The following is a 27,749-nucleotide window of genomic DNA, read 5'->3' on the forward strand; positions in this document are numbered from 1 at the left end:
ACTTTACTTGGATTCTTTTAATTATTTTTCATCACGATTATATGAAGTAAGACTTTGTTGTTTTTTTGTTTGTTTTTTAAGTAAGACTTATGTCCTCTCTATACGTGATCCAACTAAGATGATCAGAGGTCAGATTATTTGCCCAAGGTCTCCAGAATTCCTACAAAAGTGGTTCAACTCCAGAGTCTGCATAACATGTGCAAATTTAATTTTATTATTTTTCTCTGTGGTTTCCAAATTTTCCAGAATTTAATGTTACAGGTAGGAAAAAAAAATGGATGTCAAAATTATTTCAACAGAATGACTCTCCTGTTAAGCAGTAGAACCCAGAGGGAATTGTACACAATCAGTGATGACCAAGTTGTAGAATCAGAGCAAATTAGAATCATGTGCTTGTGGATAGATGGGAGGCAGGAAAGAGGAAAGGAGGAGAAAGGGAAAAAAGAACTGAGGGTAGCAGGAAGATAACTGAAATGGCAGACTTCAACTTTTCAAACTTCACCTTCTCAAAGCTTTTAGTCAGGGTTGGATGTACCTCATAGAATGTAATGGCACAAAATATTTCAAAAGAGACGCATTTTATCATAGTTGGATTAATGGAAGCATTGACCCTCCTTTGACATTGTGATTCTATGACTCATAGAAGAATTTCATAGATGTTTTAAATCACAGTTCTTTAAAGAAGAGCTGATTATTTTCAGTTAAAAATATATTGAGTACATTTTAAAGTTAAAGGTAGAAGAAACAACTAATGATAATAAAAGCAGTGTTTACTCCAGTTGCCTCGTCTGTAGGCATTCTTATTGTTGGAACCCATTGACTCCATATTTGTGAACACAGACTCATCACTTGCACATGTCTGTATCCCTTTGTCTGACCTCTATTGTGAGACTCACAGTCATTTGTTCTTTATAGGTTTTTTTTTTCTTTCTAAGGCTATAGTTGTCCACAAAGCTGTCTGAACTTCTGAAAGCTTAGCAAGAGCAGTTGGAGAGGAGTGAAGTGTGTTTAATTTGATTCCATTTGCTGAAGGTAAAACTGACTCAAGTCAAGACCCTGTGGAGGGTGCAGGCATTTTTGGAAAGTGGTGAATGATGTTCTGCTCTGCAAATCTAGGCAGCACCCTTCTCCATTACATGCTCCATAGAATTAACTTATGTCAGTTAAAAAAAATCCTATTTTATTTGTCTTTGCCATTAAATTAAAAAAAAAATACTTAGTCTGATATTTTCTCTTGGGAAAAGAATCCTGTTTTCCATTATTTCATTTTTCAGATATCATTGTTTAGAAATATTTATATCTTCATCAATGCCTATCAGTAAAATTGCTATCTTTAACTTATTTATTAAGTTATTTCATGATTAATAGTTTTAAGAATTTGAAGGTCACCTCTGAAGCAGCATTTTTTCTTAGCTTTTGCAGATACTGCCTATAAGAGACAAAATAATTTAAATTGCAAAATGATCTTAATGATTAGCAAATGATTATGACACATGCTATTTTCTCTATGACTAAACAATTTTTTTAAAGATTTTATTTATTTATTTGACAAATACAGATCACAAGTAGGCAGAGAGAGAGAGGAAGAAGCAGGCTCCCCGCTGAGCAGAGAGCCCAATGTGGGGCTCCATCCCAGGACCCTGGAATCATGACCTGAGCCAAAGGCAGAGGCTTTAACCCACTGAGCCACCCAGGCACCCCCTTTCTATGACTAACCTATTAAACATAGTTTAAGAGGAACAGTTTTTACTCTAAACTTATTAGATCTAGCTACCATGTACAGCAACTTTGTTACAAGATTCATCAGAACTACAATGATGCAAAGTCACATGAACAGCAAAGAGAGTTCTGGAGGAGCAATATTCCCAGTGCAACGTGCATATGTGAAATAGAGGCAGTTATCTTTCCATCCACGCTGATAGAAGGAGGCTTACCATTTTCTTGATCTTAGACGTTTAGCCTTTCAAGGATTTCTCTCCTAGGAATAGATTTTTGTGAATTGTACTTCATTTGTACTCGTTGATATCCTCCTTAATTAATCTTTGTGTCACACACTCTCTAATCGAAATCAGTTTAATTAAGTAATTTTGCTTTGTTTGTCCCTCTATTTGAGTACCTGAATCCACTCGGAGTTCTAAATGTATCCAAACATTATGTAGCCTGCTCCAAATTAATAAGTCCACATTTATTGAACTCCTGCTGTATGCATTGCAGTGAAAGAAGTGGATTTGTTTCAAGGAAATGATAGATGCAATTGCTAACTTTATGCAACTCAGAAAGCAGCTAGAAAACAAGCATCAGATGTTCCAAAATCAATAAATTGTTACTTTTTGTGTGAAGAGAGAGTTGAACTAAAATTAAAGAAATTGGGGATCTAGTCTGGCTGTACTGAACTGTCAAGATACTGTGTTTTCTGTGCTATGCCTAATAACCCGGTAAAGGAATTGTACCTCTGAGCAAGAGTCGGTAGGATTAATGAAAGATTTCTGGTGCATAATGTGCTCAAAGTTGTTCAGAAGAAAGAGTGTTGTACACTTGCATGGGTTTAATATTGAACTTGGATGTTCCAGGGTTCAAAATAAAGCCGTATTTATACCTGGGCCTTAATTTGAATTTGTAAAACCTGAAGATTCAAGAGAGATTGCATTTTTAAAATTAGGCTTTCATTCACGATTTTTTTTTTTTACTTAAACATCTTGAGACTTATTTCTTCTATAAATTGAAAGAACCAGATAGTAATAATGTAACAAATTACTTGTCTATGGGACATTGTTCATTAAATGCAAAAAAATAGAAGTCATTAGGCCTATTGCTACCTCCACAATATATATAATGCTGATATATGATTTATTCTTCCAATGAGAGCTCAGTGGTTCTAATCTAGATGTGTATTTAAAATTCTTCTAAAACAGTTCACATTCTAAAAACAGTTCATGAATATATCATGAATATAAACTGCAGAGCAAGTTTCTTTTTTTTTTCTCTTTTCTTTTCTTTCCCTCCCACTCCCACCCCACTGATCCATGAAGAATTTAATCTCTCTAACCCTCTCACATCTCAGTAGATGATCTCACTTTCTACTGACTAGAAATTCTGGAGACATCAGACATAAGCCTTCTTGTTGTTATAGTGCTGTATTCTTCAGACACTGAGATTCAAAACCTTGAATTCATAGTGACATCTCCTTCTCATTCACGTTATTCTTCCCACTAAGCCTTGCAAAGCCTATTACCTAATAGGTCTTCATAATCCTTCTTTGTTGTTCTCCACTGCTCTGTCATGATAGTTTCATAAATACCTTTCAGCAGTCACCTTTCTGCTGCCTACTCCATTTCCATCAAGTGTGCACCTGTCAAATACTTCGAGTACCAAGCCCTATCCTTTCATGCTCTGGAACTAAACCTCCCACCCTATACATTGGTAAAACTGAACCGATCTTCCTTGGAAGGAGACTTATGCTTTCTTCTGGCATTGCCTAAGACTTTCTTATATCCTCCACTGTGTAATCTGTCCTCTTTTTTAATTGTGCAGTCAGCCCAGTGATTCTTTCCTCCTGCAACAAATCCTCCATGTTATCTTCTTTGCCCAAACTCTCAAAGAGTGTTACCCATTTCTCATAGTAACTTTCAATATCTGTCTAGAACCATAGTTTTCCATGTAATTTTTTTCTCTACTATTAGATGCTTAGTTATTTATGGTAAAGAACATTATTGTGTTTTCCCCAATGGCTCTTGAAGTCTAATGATAAGTATGACAAAATCACAGACAAAATATTAGCCCTCTGGTGTGTAAGTGATGAGAGGGATGAAAGTACTGTTGTTATAGGAGCGCAGAAGAGGGATATATAATTTGATCTCAGAGTTTGGAAAAACTTCTAAGAAGAGATCACACATAGACTGGAATATAATGAAAAAATGAAAATGAATGAAAGAATGAAAAGTGAAGTGAATGAAAAAGAGGATGCCAAATAAAGGAGGATGAGAAGAGTATTTTCAGCAGAGGGGATAACAGAAGAACAGGGGAGGATTGAGGCGTGAGACTCTGGTAGAGATTGCTATCAACAGAACTAAGTATATTGGTAGGAAATGCAAACAAATTAGACTGTTTGAACCTTGAGTTGATAATATGTGATCATAATATTGCATATTTGCAATGTTGGAGTGAAACCTTGGATGATATTATGTGATATATCTTGGACTTAAACATTTTGTAGTTGAAAGGAAGCCACTGAAGGTATGGGATTGGTTATGATAAAGGGATTTTAAAGACAGATGCATGTTTACATCATAGCTTTGCTACATACTCTGTGCCAGCGGGGGTGAAGAGAGTTCCTCATCTATAAGAGACACAGAATAATACTTGACTCATTATTAGAGAGTTAAATGAGATAAAGTAGATATAGCATCCTATGGGATGTTACGTAGATACTGGTTTTTTTCTCCATTGCTTAGAATAAATTTTAGCACAGTAATCTTTTTGAAGGAACCACAATGCAGGGCATAAGAAAAGGGGTCCTATGTTGAACTCTGTTGCCAACAGTGGCTTACATTTGAATTTTTCTTAGCTGTGTTTTTAGATTGAATTTTTATTTCTGTGAAAGTAGTGCATATTCATATTTTAAAAGTCAAAATATAATACAAGGTTTCCCACTGCTGTGTCAGAAGCAACCTCTTATAACTGTTAAAGCTGCTTCTTCCAGCACATCTTTTCATTTTTCTAAATAATATGCTTATTCTATTATTTGGAGATTATAAACCTGAGGCATTTCCAAAGAGTTAGAAATATAGAAGGTGAATTTTAGCTCTCCTACCCACTTCCCACTTATATGTATTCTCCCACTTGCTCTGTTTCTCTCTCTTACACAGTTGACCCTTGAACAATATGGGTCTGAACTGCATGGGTCCATGTATAGGTGTATTTTAAAATACAGTGCATTACTATAAATGTATTTTCTTCATGATTGTCTTAGTAACATTTTCTTTTCTCTATCTCAATTTATAAATTTTAGTTTAAAATACAGTATATAATATATGTAATTCACAAAATATGTATTGATCAACTGTTCCTATTAGCAAGGCTTCTGGTCAACAATAAGCTATTAGTAGTTAAGTTTCAGGGGAGTCAAAGTTATATAAGCTTTTCAACTGAGTGGGGGTTTGGTGACCCTAACCCCCACACTGTTCAAGGGTCAACTGTAATTGTGTCCCATTTTGAAGTTAAATGGATACTCATTGACCAAAATAACTGTGAAGATGGTTTACACCTGAGCTATATAGTATACCACTTACAACATTTTAAAAATAATATATTTAATGGGGTGCCTGGGTGGCTTAGTGGTTTAAGCCTCTGCCTTTGGCTCAGATCATGATCTCAGGGTCCTGGGATCAAACCCCGCATCAGGCTCTCTGCTCAGTAGGGAGCCTGCTTCCCCCTCTCCCCCTCTGCCAGCCTCTCTGCCTGCTTGTGATCTCTTTCTCTCCGTCAAATAAATAAAGTCTTTTAAAAATAATAATAATAATAATATATTTAATAAATGTCTTTTAATTTCACTTGCATGGCTTTTGTATACCTATATTGAAATTATCTGAAAACTTTAACATATCAGATGTTCTGTTTATTTTTCTTACAGACTTATATTGTTTCTATCCAGCAACTGTCTGTTGCTTCATGGATGCAGTATCCTCTTTTACTTCTCTGAAGTCATTAATGATGTGATTTCCCCCCCCAAATGTTCTGCTTTTTATATCACCCTGATTTTCTTGGTGTTTCTTTGTCAGTTTCATTATATTTCTCGCACGCTTGGTAATCCCTTCTGTTTATTAATACTAAAGAGACTAGGCAGCTGGTAGAGCTGTGTTTGGCTAGTTGGCTGCACTGTGGAATGGTTAAGTGTATGTAATTTGGTCATCTCTTAAGCAACCTCCAAATATCAAAATCTCTTGGTCATATCTTTGGGATGTGGCCCCAAGCTTTCTTCAAAGGAAAAAAAACAAAAACAAAAACAAAAACAAAAAAACTGACCTGTCACCTCCCTGGGATAAGACGAGAGCCTGTTTGCTGTTTTTCTGGTAGATGCATAGGGGGAAAAAGCTTTGCGTTTCAGTGTTATAAAGGTAAACTTCCCATTCCAATGCCTGTTTTCACTATAATGTCTTAACTACTGTTGAGCATGGTGTCCCTGACTTTGGAGTCTCTGGTTTAATATTCCTGGCTTCATAAGGTAGAGAAGTGTCTAAGTTATAGCAAATTTGAACCAATTATCTTTTTATTCAGCTCTACCCCCACTCATACTTTCTAAATGTAGTGCTTCCAATTTTTGAACCATTCTAAGGTTCTGTGGCTCAGATTATGTTGTTGGTTTTTGGTCGTACTCTCAGAAGGAAACTGATTTCCAGCCTTTTCTACTTTACTAAATCCCTAACCAGCCATCCACCAGTTTCCCAGCATCTAAAAAGTTTCTTCTCATCGATTGTTTTGTCTATTTTTTAATTCTCATTGTCCTTGTGGGTTATTCTTTATTGACATTTTAGTGTGATTGTGGGAGTAATTGAAGAGGCAGATACTTAATCTGGGACTTCAACCCCACATTTGAAAATTTCAAAATGCTTTTATATTGATCACCTCATTTGATTCTCACAACATCTGGAATGTTTCACAGATGGAGTAAACATTATCTTTGTTTTATAAGTTATGGAAACAGCTTCTTGAGTTGTTTTTGGTAGTTGTTTTAGGATCTTAATGTGGTCTTATCTTCAGTTCTCCTTCTAGTAAATCAGGGTCCAGGGTAGAAAATGTGGGCACATTATTGAAACCCCAGTGATAAATATGGGAAATGAAGGAATGAACCTTAACATCATGGCACAAATAAAAGTTCTCTTAAATTCTGAGAGTAGTCTACATTATTTTTACATCTAACTCTTCTTTACTCAAAGAGGATGAAACATTCTCCATATTTAAACTAAGTGATGGTTGTTGTTGAATCTCGTATATGTATGGCATCCCATGGATGTCAGGGTTTAGTATGGCCTGTACCTCCATCACCGTTATGAAGAAGCATTTGATTATGAAGCAAAAGGCTCCTACTTTATTAAGTGTTGGAGTTCATATGAAAGGCTCTAAGAAGAACACATCTTCTCTTAAAAACACCTTTGATAATGTAGGGTTATCAATTTAAGAGATGCTCATTACCAATAAGTTTAATATAGGCAACCTGTCTGGACTGTGCTATTGGTAACTCATTCCTCAAACCTCCCCCATCTTATTTGAAACAACAGCAGTAGCAACTGAGAAAATACTGCTTATGAAGAAATAAATTCTGGTAGATAGTGACATTAGATGTTGAATTTCAACATCTAATTTGTTGATGTACCTTAAAATGTATGTATCTTCTCCATTTTTTTAAAGGATGCTATCTTCTCCATTTTTTAATGATGCTATCTTCTTCTCCATTTTTTTTTCCTAGTTCTATTTCTTGAGATTCCTTTTTTTTTTTTTTTAACTTCTTTGTCACTATTTTTCTAGCATTTCGTCTGGTATTATTTTTAGAAAAGAAAATATTCTTGTACAATTTTTAATAACAAAACAGTAAAAGTGTACAATCTGATATGTACCCTGTGTTATATATAATATATATGATGTGGAAAATTCCATGCATTATATAAATATACAATAAATATATATATTCCAATGTTTATCTTACATTTAGTAGATATTTTTCATTTTAAAAAAATGAAAGTAGTTTAGATTAGGTCTTTTGAAAGGAATCTTTAAAGTGGTCAGCTAGAAAATCAGTTTTGGGGTATAGTCTTTGGCCATTTTTGAAACAGCCTACATATCCCTTCAGGCAAAGGAAGCATCTCAAAAAAAACATCCTTACTATTTTACAATCCTTGAAATCCAGGAACAAACAAGCACTCTTATTTTTTTATACTGCAGAATACATAGTATCCTATAATTGTTATATAAATTTTCCAGATTTAATTTGCATTTGAAAAAGTCTCCAAATAGATTAAGTACAGTGTCACAAAACTGTCTGAATTAAATGTTGTCTCACTATTTTTTAAAGATTTTTAAAAATTTAACCTAATCTCTATACCCAACGTGGGACTCAAACTCATAGCCCCAAGATCAAGAGTTGCATGCTCTATTGACTGAGCCAGTTGGATCCTCTTGTCTCACTATTTTTGAATGATTTATGTGCTATTTTTGAATGATTTATGTGAGCCCTGCAATTAAATTCATTGAAGAATATACTAGAAATATATGTGTTTATTTTTTCCTTGCTGACATTTCATTCAAAACCCATCTGTTGCTTTTAAAGTGTGGTATTGGGGCATCTGAGTGGTACAGTTGGTTAAGTGTACTACTGTTGGTTTCAGCTCAGGTCATGATCTCAGGGTTGTGAGATCAAACCTTGTGTTGGGCTCTGTGCTCAGTGCGAGTGAGCTTGGGTTTCTTTCTCCCTCTCCCTCTGTCCCCTTCCCCCCATGCTCACTGAGTGCTCTCTTTCTCTCTGAAGTAAATAAATAAATCTTTTTAAAGGCAGTGAGATTAAGTGTTTGAAAAGAAAGATTTCTATCCCAAAATTCTTAGTCCAAAGACAAATGCAAGTTTTAAAAAGAAATTTGCAAATTATTTGCAAACGCTCAGAAAGCGTTCGTTTTCAAAGTAACTTAAAAAAAAAAAAAAAACTGTATTAAATCCCAAATAGTGAAAGAGAGATAATTGTCTATAGCTGAGCTCACTCAAAAATATCCCACCAGCTCTTATAGCCACCAGCCAGTTTCCCTCAATCAGATTCAGTTATCAGGTGTTAAAAATAAATGGGATGGAAATCTTTCGGCTGGATTCAGTGTATTCCAAGTATGCATATCCATAGGAAATCTTCATAAATAGTAAATCATAAAAATCATAGTAAATGATAAAATAGTAAATCATAAAATAGTAAATAGTAAATCATAAAATCATAGTAAATCATAAAATAAAACAGTAGTGCTGAAATTTCAGAATACCGTCAAAGGCACTTGCCTCATTACTCTTTTGTCTCTTGGTTCATGTACATATTATATAAGCTGATGGGATCTGCATTGCATCAATGATCTACATTTGGATGGAATCTCATAACTGTGTTTCAAGGTTATGATGTGGTGTTGTGAGTTTTTGAAGTTAAGAATAAACAAAACAAAACCCATGCAAATATAAACTTTACTTTTGGAAGTTTTAGATTAATTCATTCTAGTTTTTGTACTTACACCTGTACCTTATAAATGTAAGGTGTTCAAATTTTATAATGAGTAAATATGACTATGGAGCCCAATACTAGATCACTAATAAGGACTCAATTTGTTAAGAACGTATTTGTTGAAAACCTAATGTACGTTGAGCATTCTGCTTGATGATGACCTCGAAAACAGTCAAAGGCTGTTTGAGAAACTGAAAATAATTGGTTTTCTCTTTGCAAATGTTGGGTGATTAAATTCACTGATATTCTCTTCCCCGAATAAGTGAATTTGGCTGCATGGTAAAATAAATATAATACGTGAAAGTTTTTTTTTTTTATTTAAATTTTATTATTTTTTTAAACATATAATATATTTTTATCCCCAGGGGTACAGGTCTGTGAATCACCAGGTTTACACACTTCACAGCACTCACCATAGCACATACCCTCCCCAATGTCCATAACCCCACCCCCCTCTCCCAACCCTCCTCCCCCCATCAACCCTCAGTTTGTTTTGTGAGATTAAGAGTCACTTATGATTTGTCTCCCTCCCAATCCCATCTTGTTTCATTTACTCTTCTCCTACCCCTTAACCCCCCATGTTGCATCTTCTCTCCCTCATATCAGGGAGATCATATGATAGTTGTCTTTCTCCGATTGACTTATTTTGCTAAGCATGATACCCTCTAGTTCCATCCACGTCATTGCAAATGGCAAGATTTCATTTCTTTTGATGGCTGCATAGTATTCCATTGTGTATATATATACCACATCTTCTTTATCCATTCATCTGTTGATGGACATCTAGGTTCTTTCCATAGTTTGGCTATTGTAGACATTGCTGCTATAAACATTTGGGTGCACGTGCCCCTTCGAATCACTACGTTTGTATCTTTAGGATAAATACCCAAAAGTGCAATTGCTGGGTCATAAGTTAGTTCTATTTTCAACATTTTGAGGAACCTCCATGCTGTTTTCCAGAGTGGTTGCACCAACTTGCATTCCCACCAACAGTGTAGGAGGGTTCCCCTTTCTCCACATCCTTGCCAGCATCTGTCATTTCCTGACTTGTTCATTTTAGCCATTCTGACTGGTGTGAGGTGATATCTCATGGTGGTTTTTATTTGTATTTCCCTGATGCCGAGTGATGTGGAGCACTTTTTCATGTGTCTGTTGGCCATCTGGATGTCTTCTTTGCAGAAATGTCTGTTCATGTCCTCTGCCCATTTGTTGATTGGATTATTTGTTCTTTGGGTGTTGAGTTTGCTAAGTTCTTTATAGATTTTGGACACTAGCCCTCTATCTGATATGTCGTTTGCAAATATCTTCTCCCATTCTGTCAGTTGTCTTTTGGTTTTGTTAACTGTTTCCTTTGCTGTGCAAAAGCTTTTGATCTTGATAAAATCCCAATAGTTCATTTTTGCCCTTGCTTCCCTTGCCTTTGGCGATGTTCCTAGGAAGATGTTGCTGTGGCTGAGGTTGAAGAGGTTGCTGCCTGTGTTCTCCTCAAGGATTTTGATGGATTCCTTTCTCACATTGAGGTCCTTCATCCACATTGAGTCTATTTTCGTGTGTGGTGTAAGGAAATGATCCAATTTCATTTTTCTGCATGTGGCTGTCCAATTTTCCCAACACCATTTATTGAAGAGGCTGTCTTTGTTCCATTGGACATTCTTTCCTGCTTTGTCAAAGATTAGTTGACCATAGAGTTGAGGGTCTATTTCTGGGCTCTCTATTCTGTTCCATTGATCTATGTGTCTGTTTTTGTGCCAGTACCATGCTGTCTTGATGATGACAGCTTTGTAATAGAGCTTGAAGTCCGGAATTGTGATGCCACCAACTTTGGCTTTCTTTTTCAATATTCCTTTGGCTATTCGAGGTCTTTTCTGGTTCCATATAAATTTTAGGATTATTTGTTCCATTTCTTTGAAAAAAATGGATGGTACTTTGATAGGAATTGCGTTAAATGTGTAGATTGCTTTAGGTAGAATAGACATTTTCACAATATTTATTCTTCCAATCCAGGAGCATGGAACATTTTTCCATTTCTTTGTGTCTTCCTCAATTTCTTTCATGAGTACTTTATAGTTTTCTGTGTATAGATTCTTAGTCTCTTTGGTTAGTTTTATTCCTAGGTATCTTATAGTTTTGGGTGCAATTGTAAATGGGATGGACTCTTTAATTTCTCTTTCTTCTGTCTTGTTGTTGGTGTAGAGAAATGCAACTGATTTCTGTGCATTGATTTTATATCCTGACACTTTACTGAATTCCTGTACAAGTCCTAGCAGTTTTGGAGTGGAGTCTTTTGGGTTTTCCACATATAGTATCATATCATCTGCAAAGAGTGATAGTTTGACTTCTTCTTTGCCGATTTGGATGCCTTTAATTTCCTTTTGTTGTCTGATTGCTGAGGCTAGGACTTCTAGTACTATGTTGAATAGCAGTGGTGATAACGGACATCCCTGCCATGTCCTGACCTTAGCGGAAAAGCTTTCAGTTTTTCTCTATTGAAAATGATATTTGCGGTAGGTTTTTCATAGATGGCTTTGATAATATTGAGGTATGTGCCCTCTATCCCTACACTTTGAAGAGTTTTGATCAGGAAGGGATGCTGTACTTTGTCAAATGCTTTTTCAGCATCTATGGAGAGTATCATAGGGTTCTTGTTCTTTCTTTTATTAATGTGTTGTATCACATTGATTGATTTGCGGATGTTGAACCAACCTTGCAGCCCTGGAATAAATCCCACTTGGTCGTGGTGAATAATCCTTTTAATGTACTGTTGAATCCTATTGGCTAGTATTTTGGTGAGAATTTTTGCATCTGTGTTCATCAAGGATATTGGTCTGTAGTTCTCTTTTTTCTCTGTATTGTTCCAATTTTAGTATATGTGCTGCCGAAGCGAGAACTGTAGTTCTCTTTTTTGATGGGATCCTTGTCTGGTTTTGGGATCAAGGTGATGCTGGCCTCATAAAATGAGTTTGGAAGTTTTCCTTCCATTTCTATTTTTTGGAACAGTTTCAGGAGAATAGGAATTAGTTCTTCTTTAAATGTTTGGTAGAATTCCCCCGGGAAGCCGTCTGGCCCTGGGCTTTCGTTTGTTTGGGGATTTTTGATGACTGTTTCAATCTCCTTACTGGTTATGGGTCTGGTCAGGCTTTCTATTTCTTCCTGGTTCAGTTGTGGTAGTTTATATGTTTCTAGGAATGCATCCATTTCTTCCAGATTGTCAAATTTGTTGGCGTAGAGTTGCTCATAGTATGTTCTTATAATTGTCTGTACTTCTTTGGTGTTAGTTGTGATCTCTCCTCTTTCATTCATGATTTTATTTATTTGGGTCCTTTCACTTTTCTTTTTGATAAGTCTGGCCAGGGGTTTATCAATCTTATTAATTCTTTCAAAGAACCAGCTCCTAGTTTCGTTGATTTGTTCTATTGTTTTTTTGGTTTCTATTTCATTGATTTCTGCTCTGATCTTTATGATTTCTCTTCTCCTGCTGGGTTTAGGGTTTCTTTCTTGTTCTTTCTCCAGCTCCTTTAGGTGTAGGGTTAGGTTGTGTACCTGAGACCTTTCTTGTTTCTTGAGAAAGGCTTGTACTGCTATATATTTTCCTCTCAGGACTGCCTTTATTGTGTCCCACAGATTTTGAACCGTTGTGTTTTCATTATCATTTGTTTCCATGAATTTTTTCAATTCTTCTTTAATTTCCTGGTTGACCCATTCATTCTTTAGAAGGATGCTGTTTAGTCTCCATGTATTTGGGTTCTTTCCAAATTTCCTCTTGTGATTGAGTTCTAGCTTCAGAACATTGTGGTCTGAAAATATGCAGGGAATGATCCCAATTTTTTGATACCAGTTGAGACCTGTGTAGGACCGAGGATGTGATCTATTCTGGAGAACGTTCCATGTGCACTAGAGAAGAATGTGTATTCTGTTGCTTTGGGATGAAATGTTCTGAATATATCTGTGATGTCCATCTGGTCCAGTGTGTCATTTAAGGCCTTGATTTCCTTGTTGATCTTTTGCTTGGATGATCTGTCCATTTCAGTGAGGGGAGTGTTAAAGTCCCCTACTATTATTGTATTACTGTTGATGTGTTTCTTTGATTTTGTTATTAATTGGTTTATATAGTTGGCTGCTCCCATGTTAGGGGCATAGATATTTAAAATTGTTAGATCTTCTTGTTGGACAGATCCTTTGAGTATGATATAGTGTCCTTCCTCATCTCTTGTTATAGTTTTTGGCTTAAAAACTAATTGATCTGATATAAGGATTGCCACTCCTGCTTTCTTCTGATGTCCATTAGCATGGTAAATTCTTTTCCACCCCCTCACTTTAAATCTCGAGGTGTCTTCGGGTTTAAAATGAGTTTCTTGTAGGCAACATATAGATGGGTTTTGTTTTTTTATCCATTCTGATACTCTGTGTCTTTTGATTGGGCATTTAGCCCATTAACATTCAGGGTAACTATTGAGAGATATGAGTTTAGTGCCATTGTATGGCCTGTAAGGTGACTGTTACTGTATATTGTCTCTGTTCCTTTCTGATCTACTACTTTTAGGGTCTCTCTGTGCTTAGAGGACCCCTTTCAATATTTCCTGTAGAGCTGGTTTGGTGTTTGCAAATTCTTTCAGTTTTTGTTTGTCCTGGAAGCTTTTAATCTCTCCGTCTATTTTCAATGACAGCCTAGCTGGATATAGTATTCTTGGCTGCATGCTTTTCTCATTTAGTGCTCTGAATATATCATGCCAGCTCTTTCTGGCCTGCCAGGTCTCTGTGGATAAGTCTGCTGCCAATCTAATATTTTTACCATTGTATGTTACAGACTTCTTTTCCCGGGCTGCTTTCAGGATCTTCTCTTTGTCACTAAGACTTGTCAATTTTACTATTAGGTGACGGGGTGTGGACCTATTCTTATTGATTTTAAGGGGGGTTCTCTGAACTTCCTGGATTTTGATGCTTGTTCCCTTTGCCATATTGGGGAAATTCTCTCCAATAATTCTCTCCAATATACCTTCTGCTCCCCTCTCTGTTTCCTCTTCTTCTGGAATCCCAATTATTCTAATGTTGTTTCGTCTTATGGTGTCACTTATCTCTCAAATTCTCCCCTCATGGTCCAGTAGCTGTTTGTCCCTCTTTTGCTCAGCTTCTTTATTCTCTGTCATTTGGTCTTCTATATCGCTAATTCTTTCTTCTGCCTCATTTATCCTAGCAGTGAGAGCCTCCATTTTTTATTGCACCTCATTATTAGCTTTTTTGATTTCCACTTGGTTAGATTTTAGTTCTTTTATTTCTCCAGAAAGGGCTTTTATATCTCCCGGGAGGGTTTCTCTAATATCTTCCATGCCTTTTTCGAGCCCGGCTAGAACCTTGAGAATCGTCATTCTGAACTCTTGATCTGACATATTACCAATGTCTGTATTGATTAGGTCCCTAGCCTTTGGTACTGCCTCTTGTTCTTCTTTTTGTGGTGAATTTTTCCGCCTTGTCCTTTTGCCCAGATAAGAGCATATGAAGGAGTGAGTAAAATACTAGAAGGATGGCAACAACCCCAGGAAAATATGCTTTAACCAAATCAGAAGAGATCCCAAATCATGAGGGGGGAGAAAGGGGATTAAAAAGAGGTTCAGAAAGACAAAAAAAAAAAAAAAAACACAATTAAAAGAAGAAAATGAATAAAGAAAAAATATAAAAAGGAAAAAAAAATATTAGATAAACTAGTTAAAAAACGTTAAAAAAGAAAAGGATAAAAGTTTAAAAAAATTTAGCAGAAGAAGAGGAAAAAAATTGAAAAAGGAAAAAAAAATTAACTGCAAGGCTAAAGAATCATGGGGAGAAAGCCATGAGCTCCGGCTTTGCTTTCTCCTCCTCTGGAATTCTGCTGCTCTCCTTGGTATTAAAACTGCACTCCTTCGTAGGTGAACTTGGTCCTGGCTGGATTTCTTGTTGCTCTTCTGGGGGAGGGGCCTGTTGTAGTGATTCTCAAGCGTCTTTGCCCCAGGCGGAGTTGCACCGCCCTTACCCGGGGCCGGGCTGAGTAATCCGCTCGGGTTTGCTTTTGGGAGCTTTTGTTCCCTGAGCGCTTTCCGTAGAGTTCTGGAGGACGGGAGTAAAGATGGCGGCCTCCCAGTCTCCGGCCCGGAGGAGCCAAGAGCCCGGGGCCTCACTCCTCAGTGCGCCCTCAGAGAACAGCGCCCAATTACTCCGGTCACCCTGGCCTCCGGCCGTGCTCCGAGCTGACCAACCCTGCGACCGGTTCAAGGTAACCCCGAGCTGAGAGTCACTCCTCGGCTCTGTCTCTGTCGCTGGCTTCCCCGTTCTAATACCTGTAAGCTCTGTGACACTCAGACACCCCTGATCCTTCTGCGACCCTGCGGGACCTGAGGCCACGCTGACCCCACGCGGGCTTCACCCCGGTTTAGCCTCTGGAGCGATGTCCCTCAGCGGAACAGACTTTTAAAATCCCGATTTTGTGCTCCGTTGCTCTGCCACTCGCCGGGAGCCGGCCCCTCCCCCCGCGGTCTATCTTCCCGTCGCTTTGGATTCACTTCTCTGCCAGTCCTATCCTGCAGAAAGTGGTTGATTTTCTGTTTCTAGAGTTGCTGTTCTTCTTCTCTTCGATCTCCCGTTGGATTTGTAGGTGTTTGCAATCTTTAGATAAGCTATCTAGCTGATCTCCCGCTACCTGAAGTAGTCTCAGCCTGCTACTTGTCCGCCATCTTGACTCCTCTCAATACGTGAAAGTTTTGAACTAGACAGATTTTAGAGATTATCTATTCCAGTCAAAGCCTTTGTTTAATAGAGAAGAAAAATCCATGGAGAATTGAAGGGACCTGGCTTCAATCACTTGGCTAATAGAGATCTACGAGTAGGAAACAGCCTAATACACTATGAGGATGTGGAGTTTGGGGTCAGGGATTTTTTTTCTTTTGCAGAGAATATATTTTGAGGAAAATTATGGGCTCTTACCTAATATTAGATAATGCTTGTGTTGATTCCGTTGTAAAGATCTAGGAGCTCCTGTGAAAGTAGTGTTAGACCTTACTTCAAAAATACTGTTTATTTCCAACTTTTGCATGAGAAATGGACAAAAAGGAATAGTTCATACAAGTGACAGAAATTTAGGTATATTCCATAATACTCTCCTATATCAGTATCACATTGTTCTTATCCAGTTTTCTGCATCTATTTAAGTTGTGATATTTTTAAGATCCTAAGACACAGCCTTGCCATATTATCACACTTCAGAGAACTGTGAATAATGGGATAAATACAAGAAGACAAAAGAAAGAAAGAAAATAGCCACTACCCACACCACACCTTCCCAAAAAAAAGCTTATATTGTTTTTCTTTCTACTTCTAAAGTTACATTAACTATATTCTGCCTTGCTACAGGAATACATTTAAAATTCTTTATATGATTCTTTTTTAAAAAAGATTTTATTTATTTAAGAGGGAGAGAATGAGAGAGAGAGAGAGAGCACGCGCACACACAAGAGGGGTAAGGTCAGAGGGAGAAACAGACTCCCCACCAAGCAGGGAGCCCGATGCTGGACTCGATCCCGGGACTCCGGGATCATGACCTGCTGAAGGCAGTCTATTAACCAACTGAGCCACCCAGGCGCCCATGATTCTTAAGACAAGTTTGAATTCCTCTTTTACATTTGTAATGCTTGTTCAATAAGTTACTTAGCATGTATCCATTAGGAAACAACCCTTTCTGGAATTGAGAATAATGACTAAAGAGTTGATACATCTTCTGCTAATGTTAGGTTTTCCACTAGACTCTCATTAGCATGAAGCCTTTCTTTGAGCACCAAACTGACTATGAATTACATTAGTGAAGGAATCATTGACACAAAGGGGAAAACATTCATTCTTAGTCTTTCTGGCTAGTTAAAGCTTCCAATAATTTTAGTGGAATTTGATTAAAAGATGGTGGAACACTATGATTCACTTACACACCTTTTAATAGATTGCCTGTATTATCCTATCATATTTATGGAATAAACAAAAGATACTGACCTCTGATATTGAATAAATTAATTCACATGTAAACATTTGCAAAAATAATATATCATCAACAATAAAGGAGACTAATTAAATAATTAAATAATTTTTAAATATTGCTAGTGAATCAGGACATATATTTATTACTTTCATTAATTTTACTGATTATTTCATTAGTGCTATATTCAAAGCTAATAAATGGTATGTTTAATTTTAACTATAATATAAATCTGTGGAATCCTTTTAGTTTGATAATTGAAATAGTTTTATTCAATAATCTATAAAAAGTTCAAAGAAAAAAAAACCCAGATTCAATACCATAGTTTAAAAACTACAAAAATTCGAGGTAGGGCCCATTCAGTAAGACATCTAATAAAAGATTAAATCAATAAAAAAAAAAAAACTACAAAAATTCAAAATATAGAGGCATGATTATTATGTCCTCTTTATTTACTCACTATCCCCTTTTATTTACTTATTTAATCATAATACCTGTTATTAATTAGGGCCTAATCTAATTTGGCTGAAATATTGTTAAGATAGGAAGATCTGAAGCATCTTTTAATGCCAAAGCAATGAACAATTTTATAGAGAACATCAACATGTCAGAATCAATAGTTATGATTATCCTGAGGAAACATGGTTAATGTTCATGGGACATATTCTTTAGACTAGATTGCTGAGACAGTGGTGTGAGTGTCTGCGGTGAGAAGATAAAGAGCTCCAGGTGAGTGGAGATGATGGTTTTGCTAAGTAATCTACTTCCTTGACTGCATTCTGTAAAAAAACTAAATTCCCCTGATAAAATTTCTTTTGCCCAATGAATGAATCAACTAAACATTACAGGATGAATATGAGAATAGACTCCCAAGGCACTGAAGAAAAGAAGGAAGAAAGAAAGAGATGGAGGGAGGGATGGAGGGCAGGAGGAAGGAAGGAAGGAAGAAAAGAAGGGAGGAAAGGAAGAGAGAGAAAGAGGGGAAGGAAGAATAGGAAAAGAAAGCAGAAAGAAATCATCCTGTTAATAGTGCAGACCCAGGAAGCCACAGACAAGGCATCAACACTGGATCCAGGAAGTCTCTTCAGGGCATCCTTTTAATCTCTATTCCCCTGTTGTTATGTTCTCTGCATATCCTTCCTAATGAAGGTGAGAATTGTCTCATTCGTATTTATCACAAACTTGGCATCTGCTTTTATCATCTCCTGTGATATATATTTTTCTAAGTAATGGAGAAAAAAAGATAATAATCATTCACTTTTTCCCCCAAGTAATTTTCAAATATTGCTTAAGGATAAGTGTTTCAAGTAAGATTTTTTTTTGTCCTGTCTTTCTGCGTGGTATATTAAATCCTAGTGGCTTCTGGATTAAAATGAAAATGTGTATTAATTTCCAAATGTGGTGGCTTAAAACAGTAGAAATGTATTCTTCCAGAGCCTGGAGCCCAAAAGTTCAAAATCAAGGTCCAGTAAGGTGGTGCTTCCTTCCAAGACTCTATGGGAGATAATGTCCTTTTCCTCCTGCAGAACTTGGTAGCTCCAGCTCTTCCTTAGCCTCTGGAAGCAGCCTCTGCCTCCTTTATCACTTTGCTTCTTCCTCTTCTGTCTGTCATATCTTCCCTATATATCTCTTATAAGAACACTCATCATTGGATGTAGAGCCCACCTGGACAGTTTAGGATGATCTCTTCATCTCAAAGTGTGTAACTTAATTATATTTGCAAATAACTATTTTTTTTCTAAATAAGGGAACATTACTAGCTCTAGAAATTAGAATAAGAACACATCTTTTTGGGTCTAGATTTTGTTTAGTTTGTTTAAAAATCTTTCCTTTTGTATGCACTTGAATGAGATGTAATCAGTATAACCATTAGAGGCATTAGAGCAAAAGTACTGAAAACATCAATTTCAGAATGAGATGGACCTAGATTTGAATTACAGTGTCTATCACTTAGTACTATGTGGCATTAGAGTACATAATTTCAACAGCAGAAAAAAGATATAAAATACAGAATTCTAGGTACCATGACAGTAGTCCAAAGGTTTCAAATATGGTATACATACCTTTAGAATACATGATTTTCTAAGGGCTATGTAGGCGCCTATAGTTTCAAACAATTTCTTGGTCTTAAATTTTCATATGTATTATTTCCTAAAAGTGGTCTGATGGAGGACAGGTGTGTGTTTGGTCTGGTTCCAGTTTCTATCTCAAAGACTTATGGTGAAAATTGACATAAGATAATATGAAATTTCTAGTACCATGTCTAGACACTAAAAATGGTCTGAAAAATACACTTGTGGCAATTTTATAGTACCTAAAATATGTTAGTATTACCATTTGTTTTTTTAATTGACATACAAAATAACTTAGTATCTATTGAGCGTATGATCCTTGCATGACATACATATTTGTATTCTCCCAAACTTTTGTAATTACAAAATTATCAGTTTTTGTTTATCAGAAATTTAAAATTATAAGAATATCAACAGAATTAATTAGGAAGTGCAGAAATAAGACAGATTTCTATTTCTCACAATGTTGGAGTTGCCAGAGCTCTATTTGTTAGATGTTAAGTATATATTAAATTATTTGTTATATAAATATTTATGGGACACCTGTTATTCAAGATACTGTTTAAAACTATGAAAGATACAAAATGAGACATAGTCTCTATACTTAAGGAGCTTATAAAAGATAGGATGCATTGGGCAGCCTGGGTGGCCCAGTTGATTAAGCGCCTGACTCTTGATCTCAGCTCAGGCAGGTCTTGATCTCAGGGTCGCTGAGATTAAGCCCTGTGTTGGGCTCCACAGGGGCATGGATCCTACTTAAATTGGAAAAAAAAAAAAAGTTAGATGGATTAATATAGACAGAGCAAAGTAAAATGTGATCAGTAACAGAAATACTATATACCTAAATTCACAAAGAAAAATATTTTAATTTCATTTATAAAAATGAAAATATTTAAAAATTACTTAAAGTACTAAAAAAAAACTACAAAAATTCAAAATATAGAGGCATGATTATTATGTCCTCTTTATTTACTCACTATCCCCTTTTATTTACTTATTTAATCATAATACCTGTTATTTTTTTTACTTTTAAATGTTATGATTTATTAATTTTTAAGCCCTTTTCTTCTTTGAGCAGTATAGCTTCACAGCAAAGCGAAGAGGAAGGTACTGAGATTTCCTATATACTTACTCTATGCCCAAGACATGCTAACCACCTACTATTATTAACATCCCCAATGAGAGTGATACATTTTTTACAATGGATGAACCTACGTTGATACATCATTATCTCTCAAAGTCAGTAGTTACGTTAGAGTTCACTTTTGGTGTTGAACATTCTGTGGGTTTGGAGAAAGGTATAATAACATGTATCCATCACTATAGTACCATACAGAATATTTTCACTGCCTAAAATCCTCTGTGCTGTGTTTATGTTTTCGTCCCCCATTCCAACCCCAGCTAACGCCTGTAGTTTCGCCTCTTCCAGAATGTCACAGAGTTGGAATTATATGGTATATAGCCTTTTCAAGTTCGCTTCTTTCACTTAATAATAGGAATTTAAAGTTCCTTCATGTTTAGGTTTTCTTTCTATGTAATCTAGCAGTTTTGTATTTTTGTGCTTCATATTTAGGTCTATGATCTATAATGAGTTAATTTTTGTGAAGAGTGGAAGGTCTGTGTTTAGTTGTTGTTGTTGTTGTTGTTGTTGTTGTTGTGTGTGTGTGTGTATGTGTTGTTGTCCAGTTCTGCCAGCATCATTTGTTGGAAGAAATTATCTTTCCTCCATTGCATCACCTATGTTCCTTAGTCAAAAATTAGTTAGCCTTCATATGTGCATCTGTTTTGGTATTCTTCACTTTGTTCTTTTGATCCACTTGTTTATTCTCTCATCAATACCATACTTTCCTGTTACTGAAGCGTTATAGTAAGTTTTGAAGTCAGGTAACACCAGGATTCCAACTGTGTTCTTTTCCTTCAATAACATATTGGCTATTCTGGGTCTTTTCCCTCTCCATATAAATTTTAGAATCAATTTGCCTATAATTTGCTAAAACTTTGATTGAAATCACATTGAATCTATAGATCAAATTGGAAAGAATTGAGATCATGAAAATATCGAACCTGTAACATCTCTCCATTGATTTGGTTCTTATTTGACTGCTTTCAATCCCAGGACCCTGGGATCATGACCTGAGCCGAAGGCAGAGGCTTTAACCCACTGAGCCACCCAGGCACCCCAGATCTGTCCATTTCTGAAAGAGGGGTGTTGAAGTCCCCATCTATAATAGTGGATTCATTTCTTTATCTGTAGTTCTATCAGTTTTTGTCTTATATTGTTTATCCTTCTGTTAGTGGGCTTCTTTTTTTTTTTTTTTAAGCCATTTTATTTATTTATTTGACAGAGAGGGATCACAAGCAGGCAGAGAGGCAGGCAGAGAGAGAGAGAGATGGGCAAGCAGGCTCTCCACTGCGCAGAGAGCCCGACGCGGGGCTCAATCCCAGGACCCTGAGACCATGACCCGAGCCAAAGGCAGAAGCTCAACCCACTGAGCCACCCAGGCGCCCCTGGTGGGCTTCTTCATATAATGTCTCCTCAGGGAATTGACCCCTTATCATTATGTAATGTCCCTCTTTATCCTTGATACTTTCTCTTACTTTGAAGTCTCTTTTGTCTAAAATTAATACAATTACTTCTGCTTTCTTTCAATTAATGTTAGCTTGGTATATTTTCTTTACTTACTATTAATCTCTATGCCTTTATATATAAAATGGGTTTCTTGTTAGAGAGCATTTTGTTTTAGTTTGTTTTTTGGATTAACTCTGACATCTCTGTGTTTTGTTCAGTGTCTTAGACCATTGGTATTCAAAGTGAATGTAACTGATGTAGTTGGATTGATATTCACCATATTCATTACTGTTTCCTATTTGTTGCCCTGTTCTTGGTTCCTAGTTTTGACTTCTACTCTTTTTCTTTCCTTTGTGGTTTTAATTAAATAATTTATATTATTATATTTCTCTCCTTTCTTAGCATCTTAGTTATACTTCTTATTTTACTTTTTAGGCTGCCTTAGAATTTGCCATGCACATTTTCAGTTAATTCGAGTCTACATTCAAATAACACTAGACCTCTTTTCAGGTAGTGTATCATATAATAAAATAATGCTAACTCCTTTCTCCTACCCTCATTGATGTCATTCACATATATATAAATATATATGTATAACATTATTGATATATCTGCACAAGTATGTATATAATTGTTACTATTATTTTGACCAAACTGTTATGTGTTAGATTAATGAGGAATAAGATAAATAAAAGTTTTTGTCTTACCTTTATTCATTCCTTCTTTTTTTTTTAAGATTTTATTTATTTATTTGACAGAGATCACAAGTAGATGGAGAGGCAGGCAGAGAGAGAGAGAGAGAGAGGGAAGCAGGCTCCCTGCTGAGCAAGAGCCCGATGCGGGACTCGATCCCAGGACCCCGAGATCATGACCTGAGCCTAAGGCAGCACTTAACCCACTGAGCCACCCAGGAGCCCCTATTCATTCCTTCTTTTGTGCTCTCTCATTCTTTATGAAAATTCATAGCTGACCCTCACTCACTCTCCCTCTCTGTAAAGAACTTTTTATTTTAACAATTATTACAAGATAGGTCTGACAACAAATTACCTCAATTTGTTGTTGTGAGAAATCTGTTTCTTCTTCATTTTTGAAGGTCAGTTTCACAGGCTAAAGAATTCTAGGTTGGTGATTTTTTTTTCTCTCTATACTTCAAATATTTCACTCCACTTTCTTCTTAGTTGCATGGTTTTTGAGAAAAAGTCAGCTGTACTCTTATTATTATCACTCTATTTGTAGGCCATTTTTGTTTGTTTGGTTTGCTTTCCACCTCTAGCTTTAATCAGCACATTTTCTTTATCTTTGATTTTCTGCAGTTTGAAAATGATATGCCAAGCTACAGACTTGTTTTGTTTTGTTGTGTTTGCTTTATTTTGTTTTTGTATTGTTTTTCCTTTTGTTTTTGCATTATCCTGTTTGGTGTTCTCTGAACTCCTTGGATCTGTGGTTTGGTTTCTGACATTGATTTGAGGAAATCTCAGTTACTATATTTCAAATACTCCTTTGTTTCTCTCTCTCATCTCCTTTTGGTACACCCATGATTTATGTTATCCCTTTTGTAGCTGTCTTACAGGTATTTGGATATTCTGCTCTGTTTTTATCAGTATTGTTCTCTTTACTTTTCATTTTTAAAGGTTTCTATTACTATATCTTCAAGCTCAGACATTCTTCCCTCAACCATGTCCAATTTACTAATGAGCCCATCAAAATCATTCTTCATTTCTGTTACAGTATTTATTTATTTATTTTCATCTCTAGCATTTCTATTTAGTTCTTTCTTTGGATTTCCTTCTCTCTGCTTATGTTGCCTATCTGATCTTGCATGTTATCTACTTTATCCATTATGCCCTTGAGCATATTAATCAGTGTTGTTTTAAATCCCCCCTCTGTAATTCCAATATCCCTGCTTTATTTGGGTCTGATGCTTGCTCTGTCTTTTTAAATAGTTTTTGTTGTTGTTGGTTTATTTGTTTGTCTTCTAGTATTTATCATACATTTTTTTCTTGGTAGCCAAACATGATGTAATGAGTAAATGGATTATTTTAAATAGGGTTTTGGAAATGTGGTGGTAAGGTAGTGGGGAGTGGGAAGTATTCCATAGTCCTTTGATTAGGCTTCAGGTTTTTTTACTGACCCTATGTCTCTGGACTGTGAACTTCAGAAATGTTTCTCAGTGTCTCCCTCCTACCCTCACTTACGTGGTATACAATATCTAGAGTGCTCTAGGATTGAGTATTTACTTTCTCCCACATAGAAGGCTAGAGTGGGCTGAAATAGAATATTTCCCTTCTCTTTCTTCAAAGCCTAGGACTGATTGGTTGGCATTTCTGTTTCTCCAGATCAGTTAGGCTCTGAAAAAACCCCAGGGAGGCTATGCTCTGGTTAAATAAAATTTCTCTTAAGGGAAGACATTGTTAAGAACAACAAAATACTCTGGCATATTTCACAATGGTTCCTTTTCCTCTCTCCCTGCTAGAATCACAAGGACATTTTCTTCACTATTACCAGAAGAATCTGGTTGAGCACCTGGAGATAAAGCTCACAGAAGTATGGGGGTGTTCTTATGATTGGGTCCTCCTCAACTTTTTTTACTCTTAGACTGTCCATGCCATGTTTCCAGCAATTTGCCAGTTGCTGTTTCCATTTTCCCACCTTGACACTGGTTTCCCCAGTGTTTTCAATCCTTGGGTTCCTGCTCTGCTGAGCTATGATTTTTTTGTATTTACCTATATGTCTCTCCAATTTTGGAGGCAGTGGTTTGCCTTTTGTCCTCACTTTCTCATAGATGCAAGGAAAATTGTTGATTTTTCAGTCTGTTTAGCTTTTTACTACTTGCTGTGAGGTAGTGACAGCTTCCAAGTTCCTTACATGTGGAACTGAAGATGAGAGGTTATATAGTAACATTTTTATATTTTTGAGGGAGGATATATTGAATTTACCAAGAGATGCATCTACATGCTATTTTAAATAAAAATAAGGATCACAAAAAAAGTACTTAGGAAAAAAATTAAAACATAATAACTTTTTTGCCAATACTTGATCTCTTGAAAAGAAGATTTAAAATTAATTTTTTAGAAATAAAATCTTCCTCAACAAAACCATTTTTATTTTGGCACGTACCTTTTGTGTGTGTGTGTGTGTCCAGATAATAAGCAAACAGACTCAGAGAAATCTAATAGAAAGACAGTTTATGAGAAACTGCATAAGGACTATAGGGTAAAAATAGAGTAATAGAAATGATTAAAATGTTAGCTTTGTGTGTTTTCTCATTTTATTATAATTTGAGAGAAAATGATATAATTTAAGTTTTAAACACTTAACCTTTCCTATATTTTTTGATCTGTTCACTCACCTCTGCAAGTGAATCTTGTAATAACTCTTGAGACTGTGGAAAACACTATTGTTTAGTTTTATAATTTAAAATTGTATTTAATGTGTTTCCATTTTCCAACCAAAAAGCAGCAACAAACTAAAGTATACAACATATCCTAAAGGGAATAATCAACTGGGTAAGAAATATTACTGAAAGCCTCTGTATTCAATTCTGCCTCATAAATTAACCTTGGTTTCTGTTGTATCCAAAAAAAAAAAAAAAGAAAAGAAAGAAAGAAAGAAACTTCATAACATCCAAGCATATACAGGGACTAGCTAAATATGTAATACCTATGGGATGAGACATAAAATTGTAGTTGTTTTACAGATTTTGAAATTTACTCTAGAGAGACAAACACTAATACTGCCAGTCTGTGGAGAGTGACCTTTTTCACACATCAAAAAAAAACAAACAAAATTTAAGACATAGACAGAGAGAAAAAATATACCCAAAGTTAGGTATTCCCAAGTTCTTCCTAAAGAGATATAAAATGGATGTAATATGGCAGACGTATTTGTGAAGAAAGAGCATACAAGCAGAAGAGTTTATTTTGTTCTTAGTTTCTACTTTTCATTCACCTCTGTCTCTCTTTCTCTCTCTCTCTCTCTCTCTCTGTGTGTGTGTGTGTATTTCTCTCTCTCTTTCTACAGACATGTGCATACATGCATATGGGAGGTGGGGATGGTGAATTATCTGTATCTTCAGGTATTTTACTTTGTAGATATAGGTGTCCTAACTTGGTGTCTATTTATATACCTGCCATTTCTAATTTGAAAAGCTTTATAATACACCAGTAATAAATGCATTCATAACCACATCTTCTCTAATCACTACAGTGCCTGTACTGCTATTTGGCACTCATTAGCTGAAACTGCCATTCACCTATAATTTATGACTAGCATACAATTATGTGCTAGCACTACTCCAAGTGATTACTACACTGCATGTTTTTCAGATAATGGCATGCAACACTCCATGATAAATTGTACTGCAATGGATAGTTCATTTTTATCATTTACTCTATTATTTTCCTTAAAACAATCTCAAGAGAATTATATTGAAATGTGAGTACCTTCTTAAAGTAAGATTATCAGGTCAATGCTGTTCTTAAACAAAGAAAGGAGAATTGCATTTAGGGAAGGAAGCAGACTTAGTTTTAACATATTCATTTGAAAATATTCTTTATTAGAAATATGCAACTTTAAGGACAGAATTTGATCTTTTTCCTTAAAAGTATATGATCATATTTTGATTAAAGACTGACAAATGTATTTAGTAATTCTACAATAAAATTAAACATTTTAATATTGAAGATCATGAGGTATACCAATGGATAATTGGAAAAAAAATTACAAAGTATAAGCTTAGGCACAATGCTTTACAAATTAAAGTATTTTGAATTTTTGAACACTTTTATCTTGTTACATAGCCAGTATTTTCACAGTAGTCCTAAGAACTAACATTAATTGTTTACTCTGTGTCAAGCAAAGTACTGCTTTAAGTATTGTACAGATACAACCTCATGTAATTCACATAGAAACTTGTAGGTTCATTACTACTATACTAACTTTACAAAGAAGGAAAAGAGACATGGAAAATTTGGGTAGCTTACCCACAAGCACACCTAGAGTGCATGGTTGTATTCATTTTCTAGGACTGGAATAACAAAGAACCACAACCTGGGTTTCTTGGCAAACAAACAAATCCAGAAATGTATTATTCTGTCAGAACTATGGAGGTTAGAAGTCCGAATTCTAGGTGCTGACAGGGTCACTCTACCTCTGAGGGCTGTAGGCAAGAATCCTTCTTTGCCTCTCTCAGTTTCTGATGGCCCCAGGCACTCCTTGGCTTGTGGCAGCATATTTGAATCTCTACCTCTTCCTTCACATGTCCTTCCTTATGTGTCTTTCTGTGTTCTCTCTTTTCCTTACAAGGACACCAGTTATTGGATATTACCCCACAACCACCCCACTGCCCAAGTCCAGGAGGATTCCATCTTAAGATCCTTCACTAATTGTATCTGTAGAGACTCTATTTCTAAATAAGGTCATATTCTGAAGTTCTGAGTGGAATTGAATTGTGTGTGTGTGTGTGTGTGTGTGGTGGGGGTCAGGGGGGCTCTATTTACTCCACTTCAATGGTAAAACTGGAGGGTCTATTCAAATACAAATATACCCTAGAGTCTGTCCCCTTAAATATGTGTGATTGCTCCGGGTTCTGTACTTACAACATTTCATTTAATAACCATTTCAAGTACCTGGGTGATGTTCTCTCTCTTTGACATGTAAGAATGCCCAAGGTCATGTGTCACAGAGCAGCATTTAAATTCAGAGTGAATTTTCTGAAACAAAATTGTGCTGTTACCCTTCTTAAATATGTGTTTATGCATCCCTATAATCTTTAGAATAAAAACCAAATTCCTTGATGTGATTTTTGGACTCCACCAGGATCTGGCCTCTGCCTTCTTCAGCTCATGTCTGCCTTTCCCCTCCTAAACACTACTCATCCTG

At 36.0% G+C, this 27,749-nt stretch overlaps 1 protein-coding gene across 3 annotated transcripts in view; it reads left to right on the forward strand.

Annotated features, from left to right (window-relative positions):
* The window catches only part of NEGR1 (neuronal growth regulator 1), an 861,528-nt gene that overhangs the window by 291,498 nt on the left and 542,281 nt on the right, over positions 1 to 27,749 (forward strand). The gene's annotated exons all lie outside the window — the stretch shown is intronic.

This window comes from Lutra lutra, chromosome 4 (genome assembly GCF_902655055.1).
Source record: "Lutra lutra chromosome 4, mLutLut1.2, whole genome shotgun sequence".
Taxonomy (NCBI): Eukaryota; Metazoa; Chordata; class Mammalia; order Carnivora; family Mustelidae; genus Lutra; species Lutra lutra.